This window comes from Lepidochelys kempii, chromosome 14 (assembly GCF_965140265.1).
Source record: "Lepidochelys kempii isolate rLepKem1 chromosome 14, rLepKem1.hap2, whole genome shotgun sequence".
Classification (NCBI taxonomy): domain Eukaryota; kingdom Metazoa; phylum Chordata; order Testudines; family Cheloniidae; genus Lepidochelys; species Lepidochelys kempii.
This window is the reverse complement of record NC_133269.1, coordinates 5,484,271-5,498,125: the sequence shown is the minus strand read 5'-3', so window position 1 is coordinate 5,498,125 and position 13,855 is coordinate 5,484,271.

The window sequence follows — 13,855 nt, the reverse complement described above, 5'->3', positions numbered from 1 at the left end:
TTCAATACTGTTTTTCCCTTATAAACGTACAGATTTAGAGTTTAATTGTCCAGTGCCCTGCATCTTGTCTCCATTTATATCAGTGAAACATGACTGGAAAGGAGTGTAAAATGCTACAGCCTGTGTAAGTGAGAGGAGAATTTTGATGTTATGAGCATTACACTCACTTTGCACAGCTATAAATGGCCACACAAGGTGCAAAGCTGCGGAGCTTCAAGCCCTAAAAATTTGATCCTGTGCTTTCCCTTCTGTTGAAACTCTGATCAAGGACAGTGGGATTTTTGACTTAAGTAAAGAGTGCATGATTAGACCAAACTCATGGCAACAATCTAGATATTGGGCCAAATCCTGCTTACCTTACTCACAGGAGGAGCAATCCAGCTAACGCAGTGGAACTGCTCATGTAAGTAGAGACTTGGTGCACTATCAAAAACCTTTCAATGTCACGTGATCGTGCACAAACCCGCAATCAGAGGCAACCCTACAAAAACGAAGCAGCATGTACAAGATCAAAACTACCATAATGAATCAATGTGTACTGTCCAGTGCTTAGGTGCAACTCTACAATAGCTATTATCTTCATTCATTGTTCACAAGCAACCTTACAATAAATGAATGTGTGCTTACACTATTGAACAAACATTCTTTTTACGAGAACATTCTTAATTTTAAACTTTCATGGATGGTTTTTAAACAGCAAGTTTAAAAATTAAATTAAATTAAATTAAATAAAAATGACCAAAAAGAAAATAAGGAAACTTTACTGTGCCTTTTAAATATTCTGGGCTAAATTATGCTTGGACTTAAATGTTTGAACCCCAAATGAAGACCGTAGATGTTTCAAAAATATATCCCAGGGCAAAGTTTGTCCCAGCAATTGCATTAAGACTTTATTCTTGCAGTTAGTTTACCATGAAACAATTTTGCTTTATTTTTGAGTCATTAGTGTGAGATTGTCACTGGAAGGATACAGTCTTGGTTTAAAAAATACCAAAACACAACACTCTAGATGTCTCCCAGTCTCCAGTGTTTGTTCTGATAAATCAGGTTTGAAGATTTTACGGGGTATGGAAATTCACTACTTACAATATGGCTATAATACATGATCATGGATGATTTAACAAATTACATAATCCAAGAGACTCGGCTGCATATTGGATGAATAGAAGTCTCTGTTTCTCTGAATTAAAAGAAAGAAAGAGAGGAAGAGAAAATGGGGGGAGGACAAAAAGAGGGTTTCTTCTCATATCATTGTCTCTACACCCAACACAAGTTTTATTTCTAATGGAGGAATTAAGATTGAGGCATACCAGAAAAACACAAAACTATGCAAAGGCAGTTAAGTTATTTTACTTATAGACTAATAGAAAGTGACAGGCCAAGCCTTGCTGTGTAACTCCTCACCATGCTTTGCATTATTGTCCTGATTAGATTTGGCTCCCTTTTCAAGTAGTCAGCCTTTGACAAGTTTGACTGCATCTCTGTTAGCATCGGAAAGACCAAATTCCTGGAGCTTCTGAATTCATAAAGAGGCCGAGTACCTCGGAAGTTTAAAAATTGTATTGACCGCCACAACTTATACTATAAATTATGTGTGTATAGTTTTCAGAGTAACAGCCGTGTTAGTCCGTATTCGCAAAAAGAAAAGGAGTACTTGTGGCACCTTAGAGACTAACCAATTTATTTGAGCATAAGCTTTGAGTTGTAGCTCACGAAAGCTTATGCTCAAATAAATTGGTTAGTCTCTAAGGTGCCACAAGTACTCCTTTTCTTTTTGTGTGTATAGTATGCACCCTGGTTCAAGCACACATTTTTGGCTTCAGTACTTGCTTGGTAGGAAAAAACAATTCCCTCTATTACACAAATAGGGTGAAATTCTTTAGCCTGTGTTATGCAGGTCAGGGAGACTGCATGATCACAGTGGTCCCTTCTGGCCTTGCAATTTAGAACATAAGAATGGCCATACTGGGTCAAACCACTGGTCCATCTAGCCCATCTAGCTTTCTGACAGTGGCCAATGCCAGGTGCTTCAGAGGGAACGAACAGAACAGACAATCATCAAGTGATCCACCCCCTATTGTCCACTCCCAGTTTCTGACAGTCAGAGGCTAGGAATACTCAGAGCATGGGGTTGCAACCCTGCCCATGCTGGCTAATAGCCATTGATGGACCTATCCTCCATAAACTTATCTAATTCTTTTTTAAACCTTGTTATAGTTTTAGCCTTCACAACATCCCCTGGCAAAGAGTTCCACAGGTTGACTGTGCATTGTGTGAAGAAGTACTTCCTTTTGTGTGTTTTAAATCTGCTGCCTATTAATTTCACTGATTGACCCCTAGTTCTTGTGTTATGTGAAGGAGTAAATAACATTCACTTTCTCCACACCTGTCAAGAGTTTATAGGCCTCTATAATATTCTCCTTTAGTCGTCTCTTTTCTAAGATGAAAAGTCCCAGTCTTTTTAATCTCTTCTCATACGGAAGCAGTTCCATACCCTTTATATGTTTTGTTGCCCTTCTCTGTAGCTTTTCCAATTCCAATATATCTTTTTTGAGATGGAGCGACCAGAACTGCAGGCAGTATTCAAGATGTGGGTGTACCATGGATATATATAGAGACCATATGATATTTTCTGTCTTATTATCTAATCCTTTCCTAATGGTTTCTAACATTCTGTTCGCTTTTTTGACTGCCACTGCACATTGAGCGGATGTTTTCAGAGAACTATTCACAAGGACTCCAAGATCTCTTTACTGAGTGGCTGTCACGGAGTCCCTGGGCGATGCTCTGGAACTGCTCCCCATGAAGCCAGTCAGGACTCTGGGGCAGTCGCCTTTCTGTGAGCAGCCTGTCTTCAGGACACACAGCTCACACAGCTTCCACCTTCCTGGGTCTGACCTCGGAGCATTCAGCATCCTCTGCCCCTCCGTGCGCTTCCCCCCAGCAAGTCCGCTCAGGCGGGCTCCTGGGGAAGCCAGAGGGTCCTGCACCCCAACTTCGCAGTCAGACGTGACTCTCAGCCAGCCAGTAAAACAGAAGGTTTATTAGACGACAGGAACATGGTCTAACACAGAGCTTGTAGGTGCAGAGAACGGGACCCCTCAGCTGGGTCCATTTTGGGGGGCAGTGAGCCAGACAACCACGTCTGCACTTCACTCCATGTCCCAGCCAGCCCCAAACTGAAACCCCCCTCCAGCCCCTCCTCCTCTGGGCTTTGTTCCTTTCCCGGGCCAGGTGGTCACCTGATTCCTTTGTTCTCCAACCCTTCAGCTCTCACCTTGCAGGGGGGGAAGGGCCCAGGCCATCAGTTGCCAGGAAACAGGGTGTCGGCCATCCTCTGTGTCCAGACCCCTGCACACACCTGCCCTCTAGGGCTCTGCAATGATCATACACCCTTATTCCACCCCCTAGATACTTAAGAACTGCCTAGAGGAAACTGAGGCACCCCCACACTATTCAGAGGAAACATTAAGAACAGTCCCACTTCGTCACAGTGGCAACAGCTAACGTAGACCCCATCATTTTGTATGGATAGTTGGGATGATGTTTTCCAGTGTGCATTGCTTTGCATTTATCAACACTGAATTTCATCTGCCATTTTGTTGCCCGGTCACCAACGGTGCTGGAAGTAGGAGTGATGCCAGACCCCCTGGCCTGAAGTGCTTTCCTGTATATACATGGTTGACAGTTTGTTTCATTCGTTCTCAGCGTCCACAGTATAAAAATCGTTCCAGCACCTCTACCCGTCACCCAGTTTTGTAAGATCCCTTTGTGACTCTTCACAATCTGCTTCAGACTTAACTATGTTGAGTAATTTTATATCATCTGCACATTTTGCCACTTCACAATTTACCCCTTTTTTGAGATTATTTATAAATATGTTAAATAGCACTGGTCCCAGCATAGACCCCTATTTACCTCTCCCATGCTGACCATTTATTCCTACCAAAACTGACCATTTATTCCTACCCTCTTTGTTTCTTATCAATTAACCAGTTACTGATCCATGAGAGGACCTTCCCTCTTACCCCATGACTTACCAACACACATGCATGAAAGTATGTTGCTATGTTCTGTACAGGTGTGCTCAAGTACAAATGACACCAACACAACCACAAAAGAAAAAGCCAGGAAATCACTAGTTTAGCCTTCATCCAAACGCTTTCAAACTACACCCATCACTTGGCCTTTTCCATGTTATCATTCAAAGGACATGATGGGGACAGCTGCCTGTGCTTTACCTGTTGGGCGGATTGACAGTCTGCAGATTTTAGAGAGTATTAATTCAGCACCTTTTCACCAGTCCTGAATTCACTTTCAACTATAAAAGGTTGAAATTGTGGGGAGTGGGGGGCTTGCTTGCCAGAGTTCAAACCTCTGGCAAACATCTTGTTGCAGCCCTCTCTGTATGGGCCACTGGTGGCATATGGTGCATATCTCCTATGCAGAGCTAGCTCAAGAGTTAAAAACAAACTTCACCTTTTGGAATGTACCCAGCAGATGAAAACAAATTAACTTTTTTTTTTTTGGTATATTTTAATCCAATGTCTGTTTTAACGTCCCGTTTTACAGTTTTTCATGATACATTCCTTGGGTTGCCACCTCTCTATTCCAAGTCAGTTTCTTCATTAATCATAGCCCTGGCACTTTGCTTATATGTTTCCAAACGCACAGAACCCTCTTCTCTGCTTGTAGCCCCACTTGTTGCAACAAACACATGGGAAACTTGTTTGCTTTGCATGTCAGACATTGTTAGTGTTTGATTTGGTGGCCTCTCGTGCAAAGTACAACATGGTCAGGCTCAGGTTTCCATTCCGTCATGGAAGTGACAACATACCATTTAATTTAAATGACTGCCTGGTGTGTCTGGAGATTTACAGATATTTGCTTCTGTTGCATTCTGATTCATGATTATTCCCTGCTTTTATGGAGAATATATCGGCACACATATGAGACCGGCCAAACTACTCCAAAGGAATATCTTTTTGCACTTCAAAACTGAGCAAACCTAAGCATTGCTGTTGACTTGGATAGCAGACATGGAGCATAAGATAAATATTACACAAACATTATCTTGTTTCTGCCTAAGTCACTGTTACCAGTGGCAATATTTTTCATAAGGGAATGTTATTGGAAGCCATAGGTCTGCATGGGTACAGCTGCGAGGATAATAACTTATCCCAGATACACAGGCTGAGGTAGCCTAAAACGTATCCTTAATTCACCCCATGTATTGTGGGTCACATATCCAGTGTGGAACAATGCTTACCCCTCTGAGGCTGCTTGGTAAGTGGCCAGGAAAATAACAATACATAGGTATAACAAAGCAAGTCTGATGTAGTACTTCAATTTCCACTCTGAATAATTGCTGGCACGACATGCTGTGTGCTACCTTAATGATATGTTTCAGAGGAACAGCCGTGTTAGTCTGTATTCGCAAAAAGAAAAGGAGTACTTGTGGCACCTTAGAGACTAACCAATTTATTTGAGCATGAGCTTTCGTGAGCTACAGCTCACTTCATCAGATGTTTACCGTGGAAACTGCAGCAGACTTTATATACACACAGAAATCATGAAACAATACCTCCTCCCACCCCACTGTCCTGCTGGTAATAGCTTATCTATGATCACTTTAGATAAGCTATTACCAGCAGGACAGTGGGGTGGGAGGAGGTATTGTTTCATGATTTCTGTGTGTATATAAAGTCTGCTGCAGTTTCCACGGTAAACATCTGATGAAGTGAGCTGTAGCTCACGAAAGCTCATGCTCAAATAAATTGGTTAGTCTCTAAGGTGCCACAAGTACTCCTTTTCTTAATGATATGGTAATGCAGCTTTATTTTTTTTCCAGAATTAATGTGTATTATTTAATGGTAAATATTAATTTGGGAACTTTAATGTAGATATTCCTTATTTTAGAAGAGATTTTTCACCAGATATGCCATATCGTCTATGCAGTAAGCACTTAGGAACACCTAAATCCTTATATTATTTAGCTGTATGTGCACTTTGAGTCTGCCTTCCAAGAATCATTGTGAGATTCTCATTGGTGGCGCCATACACATGTTAAACCATGTTGTTTTGGAACCAAATGACTCAATAGTTCACGATAGTTTCATTTGTTTGTTTTTTTCACATTACTCAACCCACTAGTCCACTCTACAGACTCGTGGAATGTAAAAGTCATTTAAGACAATAAGGGTCATTAGAAGAGGCCAAACGGCTTCTGGGACTGCTATATTCTCTCCTCCTATTTTATATGCTTGTGACTTTAATATGGTGCATATCTCCTTTCCAGGGCTAGTTCAAGGGTTAAAAACAAACTGGAATGCAATTCCAGTGGAATTCCTCCACACACACACACCCGCCCCAAAAAGGAGTCTTCAAGACTGCTTTCTGTGATGCCTATCGCTAATGCTGCAGAAGAAGACTGAAAACACATGCACACAAATAGAATCAATACTGCAATGCTGAATCTTGGAAAGAGGGATGGAGAAGTAACCTTATTTAACCCTGTAGTGATCAGCTGACGCCCTGAAGCGTGAGACTGGATTATTTTTATTTTGGCTTGTCCTAACCACATATGTGGTTTAAAATCTATGAAACTCACACATGACCGCTCAAGGGTTAAGACCCCAAATGCAGAGCTGCTCAGCATTGTTCATTTGGGGGGGAAAATATGAAAATGGCCTTAAGAAAACAAAATAAAACAAAACAAAAAAATCAAATCAACCAACCAAACAAAACCTGTACATTTCACATTTTTCTTTAAATTCAGTATATCGTGTTTCTGAACAGCAAAAATGGCTACTGCATGGTACATTTACAGTCCACCAGCTCAACTGGTTGTCATCCACTGCTCCCTCTTCTATTCCAGAAGAGAGTTGGTTAGAACAATAAATTCAATGGCACTCAAAACACCATCCATCTATTTAACAAGTCTGAACAGAACTAGTATCACTAGGCATCGCTGTAGTTCTGCAGAATTAACATTATGAATTGCCTTCCTGCCTGAACTCTGAAATGCAAAATGCTTTAACATGCAAAGACAGCTATGCCAGGCTTACTGGCTCTAAATGAAGCTGTGGTGTTTAGTTCAGCTTGATTTCCATCCTACTTCTGGCGTATCTATCAGCCAGACTCCATGCAATCTAATTTATGTCTCAACATGGGCACCAGCACTGTGGACTGTTTGTTGTCACATTTATTAGGGTAAATTTTATATAAAGCAATTGGTGGAGTTTAATCACCAAACATAAGAAATATTGGAAACACAGATTCAGAAATGTGCTTCTTTGACTCTTCAAGGTTTTCAACAAGACAGAAAGTAATTTAAACTTGGTGCTGCTTCAAAAATTCTACGAAGTCTCTTAAAGCTACACCCTCAGGAGGCTACTGCTAATGGTCACCACTGGAGTCAGTGGATATTGACCCCAGCCATGAGAGAAGGCCAGCCATGTTGTAGCCCTGTCCAAGTCCAACTGTATGTCTTGTGATTGGAACCAGGAAATAAAAAGTGGTCCCTTACCAGAACTTCTGTGTGCAACACCTTACTCCAGCTACCACCAGTCAAGTTTACTCATATTGTAGGAAATTCATTCAAAGGGCAAGCTCTCAGCACCACTTTGTCACATGGGGAGTCAGCGTGGGTCAACACTGGTGGAGGACCCACACTGTGTTGTCTCCATGGGCTGCCATGTTTTCTGTGCATAATGAGTACAGACAGGCTTCAGCTGCTCTTCCAACATACAGACTGAAGCATTTGCTACAGTGATGGGAACAGAGGGAACTCTGGATTTATGCTGGTGAAGTGAATCTTGGCCAGGGTTGCCGTCTGGGGCTCAGAACAAGGATCGATACACACACAATCCCAGGATGACAATAGTACCGAGATGGAATTGCAGTACATTTTGAAATGAGTCTCTAAATAACATTGACAGGTTTCAGAGTAACAGCCGTGTTAGTCTGTATTCGCAAAAAGAAAAGGAGGACTTGTGGCACCTTAGAGACTAACCAATTTATTTGAGCATGAGCTTTCGTGAGCTACAGCTTCGGAGCTGTAGCTCACGAAAGCTCATGCTCAAATAAATTGGTTAGTCTCTAAGGTGCCACAAGTCCTCCTTTTGGAGCTGTAGCTCACGAAAGCTCATGCTCAAATAAATTGGTTAGTCTCTAAGGTGCCACAAGTCCTCCTTTTCTTTTTGTAAATAACATCGATTGAGCCTGCGGGTGCCAGAGGTGACTGCTGGGTCCTTGACTGGAGCTGGCTAGAAACTTCCTTCTTGGCAAGAAACTAGGAAGATGATTATATAACAGTGCCTGCAGTGAGCATGGGACAGTGTCAAATTAGACTTTGGATCAGGGTTATGTGAGCTCTAAGTGATGCTTGGACTTCTGCTGTCCCTCTGCAAAGAGATGAACTTCACTGTCCGGGAATAGTCCCTCTGAACATGAACAGGGGTGGCTGAGCTTCAGATTCACTGTGAACTAGGGACAAGTGGAGCCAAATGCTAGACTTTGTAGAAAATCTGAGCTGGAGTTAGATTTATAACTAGAAATCCTGTTCTCAGCAAACTGAAGAACGGCAGCTGGGTCTCCCGCAGGTAGCTTTCCAGAAGAGCTTCAGATATGAGCTATAAATTCTGCCTTGGCACCAGATTTTGCATTTTTGTGAAGTGAAACACAAAACAAAACACCAGTTGCCTGGCTAATCTTAAATCATGAAGGGCTCAGATGAACCTCACAATTTTCTGAAGACTACAATGACAATTATATTCTATTTCTAACTGAGCTCAGCACTTACATTTAGCAAATGTGCAGGGAAACCTGAGATATACCATATCAGTTAAACCCTTAGAAATTGGGAGGTAATGAAATTAAAACTAACAGAAAAATTTCACAAAAAGAAAAGGAGTACTTGTGGCACCTTAGAGACTAACCAATTTATTTGAGCATGAGCTTTCGTGAGCTACAGCTCACTTCATCTAACTATAAAAATCAGTCCAATGTGTTGATAATGTTGTTAAAATATGATGGAGCATTGGGTTGATTCACTCCATTGCTATGCTCAACAGATATTTTGGATCCTTTACAAGTCTGTGTGTTTTTCATATTTCTTTTTTAGTAAGAGAATGATACATTGGACATTATATTGTTGCAGATTGATTCAATGCATTCTGAGTAAAATTTTCGAAAGTGTCTAAGTGATTTAGGTGCCTAAAACTCATGTACTTTCATTGGGATGTAGGCTTCAAAGGTCTGGTCTACACTAAAAAGTTAGGTGGAAGTTAAGCTGCCTTAAGTTGACCTGTTAATGTATATGTCTACACTATTGGGTCCTTTATGCCGACCGTTAGTCACCTCTAATATCAACTTCTCACCCACGGTGAGAGGTGTAGCGCTTCGTTTGATTTTCATGGGTTGACTGCAAGGTAGTGCAGATGCAGCATTATGTAATTCAACTTAATTGGCCTCCAGGTGGTGTCCCACAATGCTCATATGTGACCGCTCTGGAGATCATTCTCAACTCTGCTGCACTGCAGGCAGGTACAGGAAACAGCCCCTCCCCTGATAAAGCCCCGGGAATTTTTGATTTCCCATTTCCTGTTTCATCAGCATTGGGAGCACAGCTGATCATGGAGACTACATGCCCCAAATGCATTCTAGCCTGGTCTGCATGGGAGGTAGGGGATCTCATCGCTGTATGGGGAGAAGAGTGTTATGGTTTTCACCTAGTGTAATAAGGGTTTTTTGTTTTTTTTAATGAAAACGGCCTTGCTATGGAAACATTTTATTCATGTACAATGGCTTCTTTATTTTTTCCCATGACTGACAGCTGGAAATGTGTCCTTTGGTATGTCATCAACACCTGAAAGCAAGCTTTCGCTGATTAGAAGGAGGAGAAAGAGAACATGGGAGGACATGTTCACTGAGATAATGAATGCCTCTGGAACAGCTGACACAGAGCTGAGAGCGTGGAGGATTTCACTGTCTGAGAAGTTAGACATGGACATGGAGAGCAGGAAAGCTTCCAATAAGCAAGAGTGTGTGGTGCAGGATGGGATGCTTTGGATTATGAGGGGCCATGCAGACATGTTGAGGCATCTGGTTGAACTGTAGGAATAGAAGCAGGAGGGTAGAGTCCCTTTGCAGACAAAGGAGGGTAGAGTCCCTGGTAGACAGCCAGCCAGCATCGCCTGGTGCAGAATCACCCTCCCACAAGCATTCCCTGAGGCATGGGTGAAAAGTCCATTATCCCTTTCACTTAACTCAGGGGGAGGGTACAAGGAACAGAAGGAGCCCATTCACAGACCTTTGATGGTCTGGAATGCAGTGTTATGTTACACCGTGAAAATGTTTCTCCCGTTCCAACATTATAACCCTTTTCCCCAAGGTTACCTTTTTTTCCTGTCCTCCCTCTTTACTTATGTTTGTTAAATAAAGTAAATGGATTCAAGAAATAAATGTTCTTTATTGAGTAGAAGCAGCGGTCTTGGACAGGGTGTTGGCTTTACAGGGACAGCTTACATTACGGTAACTCATTATTGAAACAGCTTTTCAAAGCCTTGCAGCTACACTGCACCCCTTGCTGTGCTCTTCTTCTTGCCCTGGTGTCTGGCTGCTCAAAAATGGCTGCCATGTGATCTGTCTCAACTGCCCACCCCTGCGGAAAATTTTCCCTCTTTTTTCACAGATATTATGGAGCACAAAGCAGGCAGCTATAACCATGGGGATGTTCTCTTCACAAAGGTCCAACCTTGTTAGTAAACTTCTCCAGCACCCTTTCAAATGACCAAAGGCACATTCAATCACCATTCTGCACTTGCCGAGCCTCTAGTTGAACCATTCCTTACTGCTGTCCAGACGTCCAGTGTAAGGCTTCATGAGCCATGGGATCAAGGGGTAGGCTGGGTCCTCCAAGATAACTATAGGCATCTCAACATTGTCATTGCTCATTTTGTGGTCCGGAAAGAAAGTCCCAGATTGCAGCCTTTTGAACAGACCCGAGTTCCTAAAGATGTGCACGTCATGAACCTTTCCCGACCATCCTATGTTGATGTTGGTGAAACGCCCCCTGTGATCCACCAGCACTTGCAACACCATTGAAAAGTATCCTTTTTGGTTTATGTACTCTTTGGCAAGGTGGTCTATTGCCCAGATGGGGATATGCATGCCATCTATCACCCCACCACAATTAGGGAACCCCATCATGGCAAAACCATCCACTATGTCCTGCACATTTCCGAGACTAACTACTGTTCATAGCAGAAGTCGATTAATGACCCTGCATACCTGGAGCACAGCAGCTCCCACAGTTGATTTACTTACTCCAAATTGATTCCCCACTGACAGGTACTGTCTCCCTTTGCAAGCTTCCAGATAGCGATCGCCACTCGCTTCTCCACTGTCAGAGCAGCTCTCGTTTTTGTGTTGCTGAACTGCAGGGCCGGGGAACGCTCCACACAAAGTTCCTGGAAGGTGGCCTTCCACATGGAAAGTTCTGCAGCCACTGCTCATCATCCCAGACCTGCAAAACGATGCGGTCCCACCAGTCAGTGCGTGTTTCATGCGACCAGAAACGGCGCTCCACAGAGTGCTGCTGCTCTGTGACTGCCCGCAGCAACTGTGAATTGTTTTTTTTTCAATGACTTGCAGGAGGGCTGCTTGCAGGACATCGCTATGTTCTGCGTGGCGGACCCTACTTTGGCTCTGGAAGTATTGCAGGAGAAGGCGTGAGGTGTTTCAGATGCTCACAGCAAGAGTGCACAACTGAGCTGGCTCCATGCTTCTGGGGTTATTGAGTACGCGCAGCAGTTTTAAGGCATGAAAGCCACTGGATTGTTTGCCGTTGATATGAGGGAGGGAGCACAATGCATTATGGGATGCCGATGCAACCTTCCCATTCTCTCCGGCGACAGTGTTTTGGTCCTATGAGGCATCGCACAAACTTCCCCAAAACACTGCAGCAAGTTGCAGTGTGGGATAGCTACCCACAATGCACTCCTTTGTGCATCGCTGCCGGCACTGTTAGTGAGGATGCACTCCATCGAGACAATGAGCATGGTGTGGCCACGGACAATTGACTTAATTAATTAGGAGGCTCGATGTCGAATTAGATAAAGTGAACTTCATTTTGTTGTGTAGACAAGCCCTAATCACATACAGTCTGTCTATAGTTCAAAGAAAAACCCATGGCACCAAGTTTCAGCGCCTGGGTCAATTGACTACAGCTTGCAGGGCTCAGGCTGCGGGGCTAAAAATAGCAGTGTGACATTCCTGCTCAGGGTGGAGCCCAAGCTCTGAGACTCTCCCCCATTGCTGGGTTTCAGAGCCCAGGCTCCAGCCCAAGTGGGAGTGTCTATGGTGTTATTTTTCTCCCCACAGCCCAAGCCCCATGAGCCCGAGTCAGTTGACCCTGGCTCTGAGACTCGGTGTTGCAGGGTTTTCTTTGCAGGGTAGACATACCTTTTTGAAAATTTTATGCTTTTTTTTCATTCACATTGTGCGGTGGGGGGAGGGGTTATTTTCAAAACTGTCTAAGGGATTTAGGCATATAAGTCCCACTGAAAGTCCATGGAACAAGCCTTACTTGCCTTACTTCTGCAAGTGGTCCCAGTGAATTAAGTTCTGATACTCGTGTGAGTACAGCTGCAAAGCAAGCAGGTTAAGCATTTAAACATACCCACCTTTACAAGAATAAAACCTTAGCAAAAGATCTTTGTTAAAGACTTCATGTCTTGCAGCAGCTAAAGGAAGTGTTATCACAGAAAGGATAAGTTGGGGCAGAATTATGCCCCCTGATGTCGTTCAGTACTCCAAGAACTAACCAAAATCAGTGGGAGTGTTTGCCTTTAAAAAAGAAAGATCACTGACAGGAAATGCTCCTTCATCACAAGAAACAGAACCAAGTGTAAACCTAATGAAGTCAAATTGTTCGACTTCCATGGGCTGCACAGATGTAACAGAGCAGAGTTTGACCCAGTAGTTTTGAAAACCCCGGACAGCTGTATGTGGTATATGGTTTCAGAAGGCAAAAAAAAAGAACTCCATTCTGAAATGTAACTGTAGTCATGGCATGAGGTATAGATTGGTTAGTGTCATGTGCACTAACTTGTGATTAGGTAAGTAATCTCTTGGGGACTGCACTGCTTTGCAATATGTCCTTGGCTAATGGGAAGTTGTATGTACGGTTTCTTTTAAACTGTAACAGGAAGCGTGGCAGGGGCAGGGCTGGGGGAAGGACTGATGCAGAAGCTCTATGGTGAAACATAGTGAGGGAGGAATTCTTTTTTCCTTATTCTCACAAAGTTCTCTGTTCGATATTAAAACAAACCTCTGTCTGTGATTCTTTTCCATTTTAACATAATTGCTAGCACCTTTCCTTTGTCCTAATCACAGATGCATCACATCCCAGAATTTATTGACTACCCAAAATATCACAGAATTGAGCAGTTTCATTTTCACTTAGCAATGTCACCAATTTCTATAGGGTTGCCTGGATATAAGTGAGGGCAGACTTTGGCTCACTGTAGCTAATAGATGTATGCAGGTTTGCACCCTTATTTCCCAAATCATCCGTTCTCCAAAAATATGAGACACCACCATCAATTTCTGACCCCGAATCCAGTCCCAAAAAATAATCAAATATTTTGAGTTCCTGTTTTAGGGTGTTAGGAGGCTTATTCCTTCACCCACTTACTTCCCTGGTCCTTCTCACATGAACAGAGAGCAACAATACCTGAAGTCCAAAGGTGCAAACAATTCAATGTTTATTGGGGTGAACTTCCAGCAAGCATGTTTCTAGTTTCCTTCCTTAATGTTCCCCTTCCCAGCTCTAACACCACAGAGTCTTACA